Here is a 13,780-nt window from a genome sequence, read left to right on the forward strand (position 1 = left end):
AGGTCCTAAGGTCCTAAGGTCCTTTTGGATTCAACTCGATTCTCGTTTCAAAAATGATATTTTTCCCGATTCGTTCAATACATAGGATTTCAGCAGGATCTACCCCAGTCTAGGTCCTAAGGTCCTGAGGTCCTTTTGGATTCAACTCGATTCTCGTTTCAAAAATGATATTTTTCCCGATTCGTTCAATACATAGGATTTCAGCAGGATCTACCCCAGTCTAGGTCCTAAGGTCCTTTTGGATTCAACTCGATTCTCGTTTCAAAAATGATATTTTTCCCGATTCGTTCAATACATAGAATTTCAGCAGGATCTACCCCAGTCTAGGTCCTAAGGTCCTAAGGTCCTTTTGGATTCAACTCGATTCTCGTTTCAAAAATGATATTTTTCCCGATTCGTTCAATACATAGGATTTCAGCAGGATCTACCCCAGTCTAGGTCCTAAGGTCCTAAGGTCCTTTTGGATTCAACTCGATTCTCGTTTCAAAAATGATATTTTTCCCGATTCGTTCAATACATAGGATTTCAGCAGTATCTACCCCAGTCTAGGTCCTAAGGTCCTTTTGGATTCAACTCGATTCTCGTTTCAAAAATGATATTTTTCCCGATTCGTTCAATACATAGGATTTCAGCAGGATCTACCCCAGTCTAGGTCCTAAGGTCCTTTTGGATTCAACTCGATTCTCGTTTCAAAAATGATATTTTTCCCGATTCGTTCAATACATAGGATTTCAGCAGGATCTACCCCAGTCTAGGTCCTAAGGTCCTAAGGTCCTTTTGGATTCAACTCGATTCTCGTTTCAAAAATGATATTTTTCCCGATTCGTTCAATACATAGGATTTCAGCAGGATCTACCCCAGTCTAGGTCCTAAGGTCCTAAGGTCCTTTTGGATTCAACTCGATTCTCGTTTCAAAAATTATATTTTTCCCGATTCGTTCAATACATAGGATTTCAGCAGGATCTACCCCAGTCTAGGTCCTAAGGTCCTAAGGTCCTTTTGGATTCAACTCGATTCTCGTTTCAAAAATGATATTTTTCCCGATTCGTTCAATACATAGGATTTCAGCGGGATCTACCCCAGTCTAGGTCCTAAGGTCCTAAGGTCCTTTTGGATTCAACTCGATTCTCGTTTCAAAAATGATATTTTTCCCGATTTGTTCAATACATAGGATTTCAGCAGGATCCACCCCAGTCTAGGTCCTAAGGTCCTAAGGTCCTTTTGGATTCAACTCGATTCTCGTTTCAAAAATGATATTTTTCCCGATTCGTTCAATACATAGGATTTCAGCAGGATCTACCCCAGTCTAGGTCCTATGTATTGAACGAATCGAGAATCGTTTTGAATCGGGAAAAATATCATTTTAGAAACGGGAATTGAGTTGAATCGAAAAGTGGGACAGCCACTGATTCGCAGCCATAGTTGAAGCCAAATATTCTGAAATGAGTGAGCGGGATTGCAGGAAATTGTTGGCTTCTGCCTCCCAAAACCATCCAGTGTTGTTTGGATTAGACAGATGCACAGAACGCCTTGTTATATAAGGTGATCCACTCTAAAGCTCTTTGACACAAAGCATGTGACAAACAAGCAGAGAGGCCGATATTTAATCAGCATGAAGTGTAAGCCAGCACGCCCGCGGGATGACTGCAACGTACAAATCCATTCGATCCGGTTCTGCGTTCCCCCCCTCTTTGCACTTTGTTCTGCAAGCAGGACTTTGGGTCAGTTTTTTTCAAATATTCAAAGCTATGTATTCCTTTGATCTTAGAGTATATTACACACATTTTATACACGCAACTCAATCAAGTACTGAGAAACTTGCTAAAGTCAGTCACGCTTATGGCAATATGACAATTATTGCCTTAAATCCTTAACAGATTTAATTGAAGAAATAACTGATAGTATTGATAAAAATAAATATACAATAGGAGTATTCTTAGATCTTAAAAAGGCTTTTGATACAGTAGACCATAGTATTCTTATTAGAAAAATGGAAAAATATGGTTTTAGGGGTATTGTTCTGGAATGGATAAAAAGTTATTTATCTGATAGAAAGCAGTTTGTACAGATACCACAAAAAAAATCATGCTGGTTAAATATTAAATGTGGGGTACCACAGGGGTCAGTCTTAGGGCCCAAGATGTTCATCATGTATATAAATGATATTTGTAAAGTAACTGAAAACCTTAAATATGTGTTATCGGCGGAAGACACCAATGTACTCTGTTCTGATGTGGACTTGCAGCAGCTCCTGAGGACCGTCACCATGAAGTGAAGTGAAGTGAACTATATTTATATAGCGCTTTTCTCTAGGGACTCAAAGCGCTTTACATAGTGAAACCCAATATCTAAGTTACATTTAAACCAGTGTGGGTGGCACTGGGAGCATGTGGGTAAAGTGTCTTGCCCAAGGACACAACGGCAGTGACTAGGATGGCGGAAGCGGGAATCGAACCTGCAACCCTCAAGTTGCTGGCACGGCCACTCTACCAACTGAGCTATACCGCCCCCGGTCAATAATTCCTAACATTGATTTTAATTCATTATTTTTTTTTTAGAGCAATGACAGTTGAAAACAAAACAATACTGGGGATCCAAAAGGGCCCCCTCAAAAAAGTGTAAAAAATAGTTTTAGACTTAGTTTTTTATAAGGCAAACACACAAAATATGTAGTATTTTGTGTTTGAATCCCACTAAAATTATTGGGGATCCAAAATACCCCACTTATACAAGTGTTAAAAAAAAGTCAAATATTTTCTTTCTTTTTTTCAATTTAATTCAACGCTGAAATCTTTAGATTTTTAGGTCTGTCAATAGTTTTTTTCATGTTTAATGCCCTTTTTGTCTAAATATTTTTTTTAATGATAAAAACCAGAAATGTGCAATCTTTTCTCCCCAAAATTAAAAGTGTAATATTTGATGTGAAGAAATTGCAGCCTTATATAGGTCAATAATTCCTAACATTGATTTAAATTTATTATTTTTTTTTAGAGCAATGACAGTTGAAAACAAAACAATACTGGGGATCCAAAAGGGCACCCTCAAAAAAGTGTAAAAAAATATATCTACATTTTTTACTTGGAGATGTGTAAACTAAAGAAATGGTTTGATGCTAATAATTTATCATTAAACCTAAATAAAACCAACTTTATGTTATTTGGAAATAAGAGAAATGATATAGATGTAAAATTGATCTTGGACCACAGGATCTGCTGGAAGTCACACATTACATACATCAAAGGGAAGTTGGCGAGAAGTATTGCTGTCCTGGGTAAAAACAAGGCACATTCTTAATCAAAAAACATTACACACTCTTTATTGTACACTTGTTTTACCATATTTGAGTTACTGTCTAGAAGTTTGGGGAAATACATACAGGACGAACATCCAACCACTATTCGGATGGTGTTCTGCTGACCTCGACTGCGGATGTTGTGGATAGGTGGAAGGAATACTTCGAAGACCTCCTCAATCCCACCAACACGTCTTCCTATGAGGAAGCAGTGCCTGGGGAATCTGTGGTGGACTCTCCTATTTCTGGGGCTGAGGTTGCCGAGGTAGTTAAAAAGCTCCTCGGTGGCAAGGCCCCAGGGGTGGACGAGAGCCGCCCGGAGTTCCTTAAGGCTCTGGATGCTGTGGGGCTGTCTTGGTTGACAAGACTTTGCAGCATCGCGTGGACATCGGGGGCGGTACCTCTGGATTGGCAGACCGGGGTGGTGGTTCCTCTCTTTAAGAAGGGGGACCGGAGGGTGTGTTCCAACTATCGTGGGATCACACTCCTCAGCCTTCCCGGTAAGGTTTATTCAGGTGTACTGGAGAGGAGGCTACGTCGGATACTCGAACCTCGGATTCAGGAGGAACAGTGTGGTTTTCGTCCTGGTCGTGGAACTGTGGACCAGCTCTATACTCTCGGCAGGGTTCTTGAGGGTGCAAGGGAGTTTGCCCAACCAGTCTACATGTGCTTTGTGGACTTGGAGAAGGCATTCGACCGTGTCCCTCGGGAAGTCCTGTGGGGAGTGCTCAGAGAGTATGGGGTATCGGACTGTCTTATTGTAGCGGTCCGCTCCCTGTACGATCAGTGCCAGAGCTTGGTCCGCATTGCCGGCAGTAAGTCGAACACATTTCCAGTGAGGGTTGGACTCCGCCAAGGCTGTCCTTTGTCACCGATTCTGTTCATAACTTTTATGGACAGAATTTCTAGGCGCAGTCAAGGCGTTGAGGGGATCCGGTTTGGTAACCGCAGGATTAGGTCTCTGCTTTTTGCAGATGATGTGGTCCTGATGGCTTCATCTGACCGGGATCTTCAGCTCTCGCTGGATCGGTTCGCAGCCGAGTGTGAAGCGACCGGAATGAGAATCAGCACCTCCAAGTCCGAGTCCATGGTTCTCGCCCGGAAAAGGGTGGAGTGCCATCTCCGGGTTGGGGAGGAGACCCTGCCCCAAGTGGAGGAGTTCAAGTACCTAGGAGTCTTGTTCATGAGTGAGGGAAGAGTGGATCGGGAGATCGACAGGCGGATCGGTGCGGCGTCTTTAGTAATGCGGACGTTGTACCGGTCCGTTGTGGTGAAGAAGGAGCTGAGCCGGAAGGCAAAGCTCTCAATTTACCGGTCGATCTACGTTCCCATCCTCACCTATGGTCATGAGCTTTGGGTCATGACCGAAAGGATAAGATCACGGGTACAAGCGGCCGAAATGAGTTTCCTCCGCCGTGTGGCGGGTCTCTCCCTTTGAGATAGGGTGAGAAGCTCTGCCATCCGGGAGGAACTCAAAGTAAAGCCGCTGCTCCTTCACATCGAGAGGAGCCAGATGAGGTGGTTCGGGCATCTGGTCAGGATGCCACCCGAACGCCTCCCTAGGGAGGTGTTTAGGGCACGTCCAACCGGTAGGAGGCCACGGGGAAGACCCAGGACACGTTGGGAAGACTATGTCTCCCGGCTGGCCTGGGAACGCCTCGGGATCCCCCGGGAAGAGCTAGACGAAGTGGCTGGGGAGAGGGAAGTCTGGGTTTCCCTGCTTAGGCTGTTGCCCCCGCGACCCGACCTCGGATAAGCGGAAGATGATGGATGGATGGTCTAGAAGTTTGGGGAAATACATACAGGACGAACATCCAACCACTATTCATAATGCAAAAAAGGGCCATCAGACTGATACATAACACAGGACCCCGAGAACACACTAATGGATTATTTATAAAAAAACATTTGATTTAAAACTACCAGATCTCATCCAACTCAAGACTGCCCAAATGATTTATAAAGCAAGTAAAGATCCACTTCCAACAGGGTTACAGAGAAGATTTTTACAGAGAGAAGGGAATTATAATTTAAGAGGAGAGCTACTTTTTAAGATCCAATATTGTAGAACAACGCAGAAACGAATGAGTATAACAACAGCAGGGGTTAAAATATGGAACTGTTTAAAGGATGAAATAAAACACAGCACCAACATAAACCAGTTTAAAAAGCTTTTTAAATCATTTATCATTCGTAAATATAAGAAAGAAGAGCAAACATTGTTTTAGAAAGACAATAATATATAATATGTATATAAATACAATTTATGATTTCATAATTATACATATAGGTTATATACGCAAATACGGTGTTAGCTTTCACTGCTATGCTGATGACACCCAACTCTACATGCCCCTAAAGCTGACCAACACGCCGGATTGTAGTCAGCTGGAGGCGTGTCTTAATGAAATTAAACAATGGATGTCCGCTAACTTTTTGCAACTCAACGCCCAAAAAACGGAAATGCTGATTATCGGTCCTGCTAGACACCGAACTCTATTTAATAATACAACTCTTAACATTTGACAACCAAACAATTAAACAAGGCGACACGGTAAAGAATCTGGGTATTATCTTCGACCCAACTCTCTCCTTTGAGGCACACATTAAAAGCGTTACTAAAACGGCCTTCTTTCATCTCCGTAATATCGCTAAAATTCGCTCCATTCTGTCCACTAAAGACGCTGAGATCATTATCCATGCGTTTGTTACGTCTCGCCTCGACTACTGTAACGTATTATTTTCGGGTCTCCCCATGTCTAGCATTAAAAGATTACAGTTGGTACAAAATGCGGCTGCTAGACTTTTGACAAGAACAAGAAAGTTTGATCACATTACGCCTGTACTGGCTCACCTGCACTGGCTTCCTGTGCACTTAAGATGTGACTTTAAGGTTTTACTACTTACGTATAAAATACTACACGGTCTAGCTCCATCCTATCTTGCCGATTGTATTGTACCATATGTCCCGGCAAGAAATCTGCGCTTAAAGGACTCCGGCTTATTAGTGATTCCCAAAGCCCAAAAAAAGTCTGCGGGCTATAGAGCATTTTCCGTTCGGGCTCCAGTACTCTGGAATGCCCTCCCGGTAACAGTTCGAGATGCTACGTCAGTAGAAGCATTTAAGTCTCACCTTAAAACTCATTTGTATACTCTAGCCTTTAAATAGACTCCCTTTTTAGACCAGTTGATCTGCCGTTTCTTTTCTTTTTCTTCTATGTCCCACTCTCCTTTGTGGAGGGGGTCCGGTCCGATCCGGTGGTCATGTACTGCTTGCCTGTGTATCGGCTGGGGACATCTCTGCGCTGCTGATCCGCCTACGCTTGGGATGGTTTCCTGCTGGCTCCGCTGTGAATGGGACTCTCGCTGCTGTGTTGGATCCGCTTTGGACTGGACTCTCGCGACTGTGTTGGATCCATTATGGATTGAACTTTCACAGTATCATGTTAGACCCGCTCGACATCCATTGCTTTCCTCCTCTCCAAGGTTCTCATAGTCATCATTGTCACCGACGTCCCACTGGGTGTGAGTTTTCCTTGCCCTTATGTGGGCCTACCGAGGATGTCGTAGTGGTTTGTGCAGCCCTTTGAGACACTAGTGATTTAGGGCTATATAAGTAAACATTGATTGATTGATTGATATATTGTTTAAAAAAAAAAGAAAAAAAAAGGAATATAAGTGAAGCATGTTTTAGATTTTATATATTTTGAACCTTGTTCTTGTTGTGATGGGGTAGGTTTATATAAGCGTTGCTTCAACCTGCACCTTTTCGGCTCAATCATTGCTCAAATGAGTGTTTTTTTTTCTTCTTTTTTTGTTGTTGTTCTTTGTTATATGTGAAGATCGCCGAAATAAATAAATAAATAAATAAAATAAATTGAAAAGTGCCTGCTATAGTCAAATCGAACTACATAGTTAACTAGTTTTATTGAATAATTGGTCTGTTTATGTTGACATGTCGCATTGTCAACGTCCTCATTATCACTAAGCAATGTGAAACAACAACAACAGCATAACTATTTCCTACTTACACAAAATTAAACTGGCTTAATTGGCTCAAAATAAGCATCCTACAACCCATGGAAACACCTTAATCTAATCTAATTTGAAAAGTCGGACTTTCCAGATCTCTCGAGTGGTTTTGTGCTGCCGTAAGGGCAAGGGCGTAGAATTGGGTAGGGACGCTAGGGACACGTCCCGACCAATATCCAGCCGCTACTGTGTAGTCCAGGGGTAGGGAACCTATGGCTCGAGAGCCAGATGTGGCTCTTTTGATGACTGCATCTGGCTCTCGGATAAATCTGAGCTAACACTGCTTAACACGATAAGTAAAGACTAATTCCAGTTAAAAATAACGTTCAAAATATTAAACATGCTCATGCATTTGAATCCATCCATCCTTTTTTTCTACCACACTTGTTCAAGAAATTGCATGATTCATTTATTATTGTTTTTTTTTAAGGGCTTGCCCTCCTGGGGGTTCTTCAGACCACCATGAAAGCCTGTTTCAGGGTTACGATATTTTTTCATTTTTCAATAAGTCTCTCAGTTGCTTTCAAGCAATCGTCTTTTTCTCTTTCGTTCTCGAGAGCTCGCGCTCTGGCTCCAGCTCCAACCCTGTCCCTCCTCCCAGCTGCTGCTTATAACAGAGCGACAGGTGATTAGATAACAAGGCCCAGGTGGGCCATCTATGCACTTGTCGCTGATTTTGAGGCTGGTCCTGGCACACCCTGCTTCGCTGCAGGCCCGCAGGCCACGCCCCTCCACAGTTAGTTTCAGAATATCAACGTTACCCCCCATTATTTACTTTTTTTTTTTTTAAATTGATCTCAACTCTGTACACTGCTGCTGGAATTTTAATTTTCCTGAAGGAACTCTCCTGAAGGAATCAATAAAGTACTATCTATCTATCTATCTGTTATTACAAAGAATATGATACCTATTATACTCTAGTAATGTTGGTCTTACTTAAAAATGCACACGTTTAGTTGTGTTCAGTGTTGAAAAAAAAATATTATATGGCTCTTACGGAAATACATTTTAAAATATTTGGATTCTTGGCTCTCTCAACCAAAAAGGTTCCCGACCCCTGGTGTAGTCACTATCAATACAATCAATCAATCAATGTTTATTTATATAGCCCCAAATCACAAATGTCTCAAAGGACTGCACAAATCATTATGACTACAACATCCTCGGAAGAACCCACAAAAGGGCAAGGAAAACTCACACCCAGTGGGCAGGGAGAATTCACATTCAGTGGGACGCCAGTGACAATGCTGACTATGAGAAACCTTGGAGAGGACCTCAGATGTGGGCAACCCCCCCCCTCTAGGGGACCGAAAGCAATGGATGTCGAGCAAGTCTAACATGATACTGTGAAAGTTCAATCCATAGTGGCTCCAACACAGCCGCGAGAGTTCAGTTCAAGCGGATCCAAGACAGCAGCGAGAGTCCCGTCCACAGGAAACCATCTCAAGCGGAGGCGGATCAGCAGCGTAGAAATGTCCCCAACCGGTACACAGGCGAGCGGTCCATCCTGGGTCCCGACGAGCGGTCCATCCTGGGTCTCGACTCTGGACAGCCAGTACTTCATCCATGGTCATCGGACCGGACCCCCTCCACAAGGGAGGGGGGGACATAGGAGAAAGAAAAGAAGTGGCAGATCAACTGGTCTAAAAAGGAGGTCTATTTAAAGGCTAGAGTATACAATACAAGCGCTGCCCGTAATGTTTAGTCAATGATTATGGCACAGAAAGGGTTAAATGTCGGTCTCTGCTAGAAGTCCCGCCTCTAACCTAAATATCGCTCCCCGATTGGTTGCCGCTTTCATGCTAACTTACGTGTGATTGGCTGGAAAAAACAGTCCCACCTATCCAGACGTTAGCTCCAAATTAGCACTGCATCTCGTCTTTTCCTACGCATTTTTTCCAGGTGAAAGTCAATGCTCAGTTCCCTCTACCATTGTTAACCCTCCCCGGAGGTGAAAGTTAACCTTAAACATGTGAATTCAACTACTTTAGTCCGTTTTTTTTAACATCGTAAAAACATCAGCTGTCTTTTTCTACGGACTGCAACAGTCCGTCGTCATGGATACAAGACAACAACTTCCATTCATAGCAGTCATACGTGCCTGAGGCGGAGTGATAGCCTACGCTGTGATAAGGCTTTAGAATAGTAGCCGTGCTCATTATTTAAACCACGGTTAACAGCCAATCAGATCGCCGGATTTCACCTTTCCGTTTTATTTTCTTAATTTTTTTTTAGTTTCATGTAACATATTTACAGTACACTAAAGAGTAAAGATGAGAACTCTTCCAAGTTGTCCCCTTTGCTTTCATTTTAGTTGCTTTACCCTATACGTGAAATTCTGATTGCTAATGTAAAAAAAAAGAAATTAAGTAAACTTTTAGAGTGCCGCCTTGGAGCACTTTTGTGTCCCCACCAATCTCAAAATCAAACCTACTCCCTTGCATAAGGGACCCGTCGAATATCATGATCGATTTATTGATTGAAACTTTTATTAGAAGATAGCAAAGTACAGTACATATTCCGTACAATTGACCACTAAATGGTAACACCCGGATAAGTTTTTCAACTTGTTTAAGTCAATTCTTGGTACAAATATATATACTATCAGCATAATACAGTCATACACACTGCAGATAAGAAATACTAACAAAAAGTGCACTCAAATATGAGTAAGAAAAAAATCATACATACTGCAGAGAAGAAATACTAACAAAAAGTGCACTCAAATATGAGTTAGAAAAAATCATACATACCGCAGAAAAGAAATACTAACAAAAAGTGCACTCAAATATTAGTAAGAAAAAATCATGCATAATGCAGAGAAGAAATACTAACAAAAAGTGCACTCAAATATGAGTAAGAAAAAAATCATTCATGCATACCGCAGAGAAGAAATACTATCAAAAAGTGCACTCAAATATGAGTTAGAAAAAATCCTACATACCGCAGAGAAGAAATACTAACAAAAAGCGAACTCAAATATGAGTTAGAAAAAAATCATACATACTGCAGAGAAGAAATACTAACAAAAAGTGCACTCAAATATGAGTAAGAAAAAATCATACATACTGCAGAGAAGATATACTAACAAAAAGTGCACTCAAATATGAGTTAGAAAAAAATCACACATACTGCAGAGAAGAAATACTAACAAAAAGTGCATTCAAATATGAGTTAGAAAAAATCACACATACTGCAGAGAAGAAATACTAACAAAAAGTGCACTCAAATACCATCCATCCATCCATTTTCTACCGCTTATTCCCTTTTTGGGGTCGCGGGGGGCGCTGGCGCCTATCTCAGCTACAATCGGGCGGAAGGCGGGGTACACCCTGGACAAGTCGCCACCTCATCGCAGGGCCAACACAGATAGACAGACAACATTCACACTCACATTCACACACTAGGGCCAATTTAGTGTTGCCAATCAACCTATCCCCAGGTGCATGTCTTTGGAAGTGGGAGGAAGCCGGAGTACCCGGAGGGAACCCACGCATTCACGGGGAGAACATGCAAACTCCACACAGAAAGATCCCGAGCCTGGATTTGAACCCAGGACTGCAGGACCTTCGTATTGTGAGGCAGACGCACTAACCCCTCTGCCACCGTGAAGCCCTTGCACTCAAATATGAGTGAGAAAAAATCTGTCCATGGAGACCCAAGTGTCCGATACATGCTGGGGGCCTGCACGGCCAGAGACAGGATAAGACCTAACAAAGCAACCCAGTCTTGGGCTGCCCACTAGGTCTCGGTCAATGTCTAGTCCTCGATGACGAGTAAGAAACTGCCCAGAGAGACCCAGGTGTCCGATACATGCTGGGGGCCTGCACGGCCAGAGACAGGATAAGACCTAACAAAGCAACCCAGTCGTAGGCTGCCCACTAAGTCTCGGTCAATGTCTAGTCCTCGATGATGAGTAAGAATCCGTCCATGGAGACCCAAGTGTCCGATACATGCTCCTTCAGCCAGATAGCTCCGTGAAGCTCGTCCATCGGGTCACACAAAGCTAGCGTCGAAGTCCCGTATTTTTCTCTTCATCTCCTCTGGTCTCTCCATGCAGACTGCGGTCTGGCAGAGAGCCAGCAGCTGGTCTCAACTGCAAACATGGTCAAGGCCAAAAGTTCTCCCAAAGCAGATCCAAAAGTTCTCAAAAAAGCACAGCAAAGTCACGAACGTGCCACTCCTTGTGGTCGCAGTCCTGAAAGGGCCTGAACCAAGAGGCAAAAAACACATGAAAACAGGAGGCAAACATCAACAACACAGAATTAGGACCCACACACACACACAAGAACACAGAGCTCCTGCAACCAGCAGCCACTACACCGCTAAGAGGAAATAAGCCCCCTGGCTTAAAACCAGAGGTGGGTAGAGTAGCCAGAAATTGTACTCAAGTAAGAGTACTGTTACTTTAGAGATTTATTACTCAAGTAAAAGTAAGGAGTAGTCATCCAAATATTTACTTGAGTAAAAGTAAAAAGTATGTTGTGAAAAAACTACTCAAGTACTGAGTAACTGATGAGTAACTGTTCGTTTAATAATTACGGCAACAAGTAATGCACAAAAACATAAAAATAGCAATGAGCAAATTCATAGCCAGGAATATCTCTTAAGCAACTAAAACAATAATATATATTAAATAATAATACATTAAAATAAAAAAAATAAGGCAAATTGAGCCACATTAATAGGCTCAGTAGGCATTTATTGATTGATTGATTGATTGATTGATTGATTGAAACTTGTATTAGTTGATTGCACAGTACAGTACATATTCCCTACAATTGACCACTAAATGGTAACACCCCAATAAGATTTTCAACATTAATTAATTACTTAATAAATGACCAAGTCGGGGTGATCTACCTCATATATACATACACACACATATCATATATATATATATATATATATATATATATATATATATATATATATATATATATATATATATATATATATATATATATATATATATACACAGTATATAATTTATAGTTTTTTATTTTGCCATTTTTGTTGAAATGTTAAAGGTGTTTTAATGAATATACATGCATGTTTAACACATAGATTCCTATCTTTCATGAAGACAAGAATATAAGTTGGTGTATTACCTGATTCTGATGACTTGCATTGATTGGAATCAGACAGTATAGTGCTGATAATGTCCACATTTTCAAATGGAATAGAAAAAAAGTTCTTCTTTTCTGTCTAATACCACATGAAAGTCGTTGTTTTTTGGCATCTTATTCGTCCAGTTTCCATATTCGTTTTTATACACTTTACAAGAAATACATTGGCGCAAAACTCCGTAGCTTGCTAGCTTGTTTGCGCTGGCTTTGGGAGACTCTTATTTTGTTAGCGCAGACGCGATGGAGCGGCGCTTTTATTGTGAAGACAGGAACTGTGCGATCAGTCTTTAGGCTTTTGGCGGGAAGTAGGGTTGAAATAAAAAGTGTCTTTTTTCCTTTACACTTTTGATTGATTGATTGAAACTTGTATTAGTAGATTGCACAGTACAGTACATATTCCCTACAATTGACCACTAAATGGTAACACCCCAATAAGTTTTTCAACTTGTTTAGCTCGGATTCGACGTGTGACGGTCACGTGACCGCCTGGTTTTGTTTGATTGGTCCAACGTCACCAGTGACTGCATTTGATTGGTGAAACGCAGGCATGCGTAGTTCCTACTTTGAATGCGTGTTTGACAAAATCAAAACAAACAAAGCGTGCTACAGTTGGTACAAAATGCGGCTGCTAGACTTTTGAGAAGAACAAGAAAGTTTGATCACATTACGCCTGTACTGGCTCACCTGCACTGGCTTCCTGTGCACTTAAGATGTGACTTTAAGGTTTTACTACTTACGTATAAAATACTACACGGTCTAGCTCCATCCTATCTTGCCGATTGTATTGTACCATATGTCCCGGCAAGAAATCTGCGTTCAAAGGACTCCGGCTTATTAGTGATTCCCAAAGCCCAAAAAAAGTCTGCGGGCTATGGAGCGTTTTCATTTCGGGCTCCAGTACTCTGGAATGCCCTCCCGGTAACAGTTCGAGATGCCACCTCAGTAGAAGCATTTAAGTCTCACCTTAAAACTCATTTGTATACTCTAGCTTTTAAATAGACTCCCTTTTTAGACCAGTTGATCTGCCGTTTCTTTTCTTTTTCTTCTATGTCCCACTCTCCCTTGTGGAGGGGGTCCGGTCCGATCCGGTGGCCACGTACTGCTTGCCTGTGTATCGGCTGGGGACATCTCTGCGCTGCTGATCCGCCTCCGCTTGAAATGGTTTCCTGCTGGCTCCACTGTGAACGGTACTCTCGCTGCTGTGTTGGATCCGCTTTGGACTGGACTCTCGCGACTGTGTTGTATCCATTGTGGATTGAACTTTCACAGTATCATGTTAGACCCGCTCGACATCCATTGCTTTCCTCCTCTCCAAGGTTCTCATAGT

The 13,780-nt window shown here is 42.0% G+C and overlaps 1 protein-coding gene across 3 annotated transcripts in view; it reads left to right on the top strand.

The window, feature by feature from the left end:
- The window catches only part of si:dkey-91m11.5 (PH_BCR_vertebrate and RhoGAP_Bcr domain-containing protein), a 171,888-nt gene that overhangs the window by 23,514 nt on the left and 134,594 nt on the right, over positions 1-13,780 (top strand). The window lies entirely within an intron of this gene.

This window comes from Nerophis ophidion, linkage group LG07 (genome assembly GCF_033978795.1).
Source record: "Nerophis ophidion isolate RoL-2023_Sa linkage group LG07, RoL_Noph_v1.0, whole genome shotgun sequence".
Classification (NCBI taxonomy): domain Eukaryota; kingdom Metazoa; phylum Chordata; class Actinopteri; order Syngnathiformes; family Syngnathidae; genus Nerophis; species Nerophis ophidion.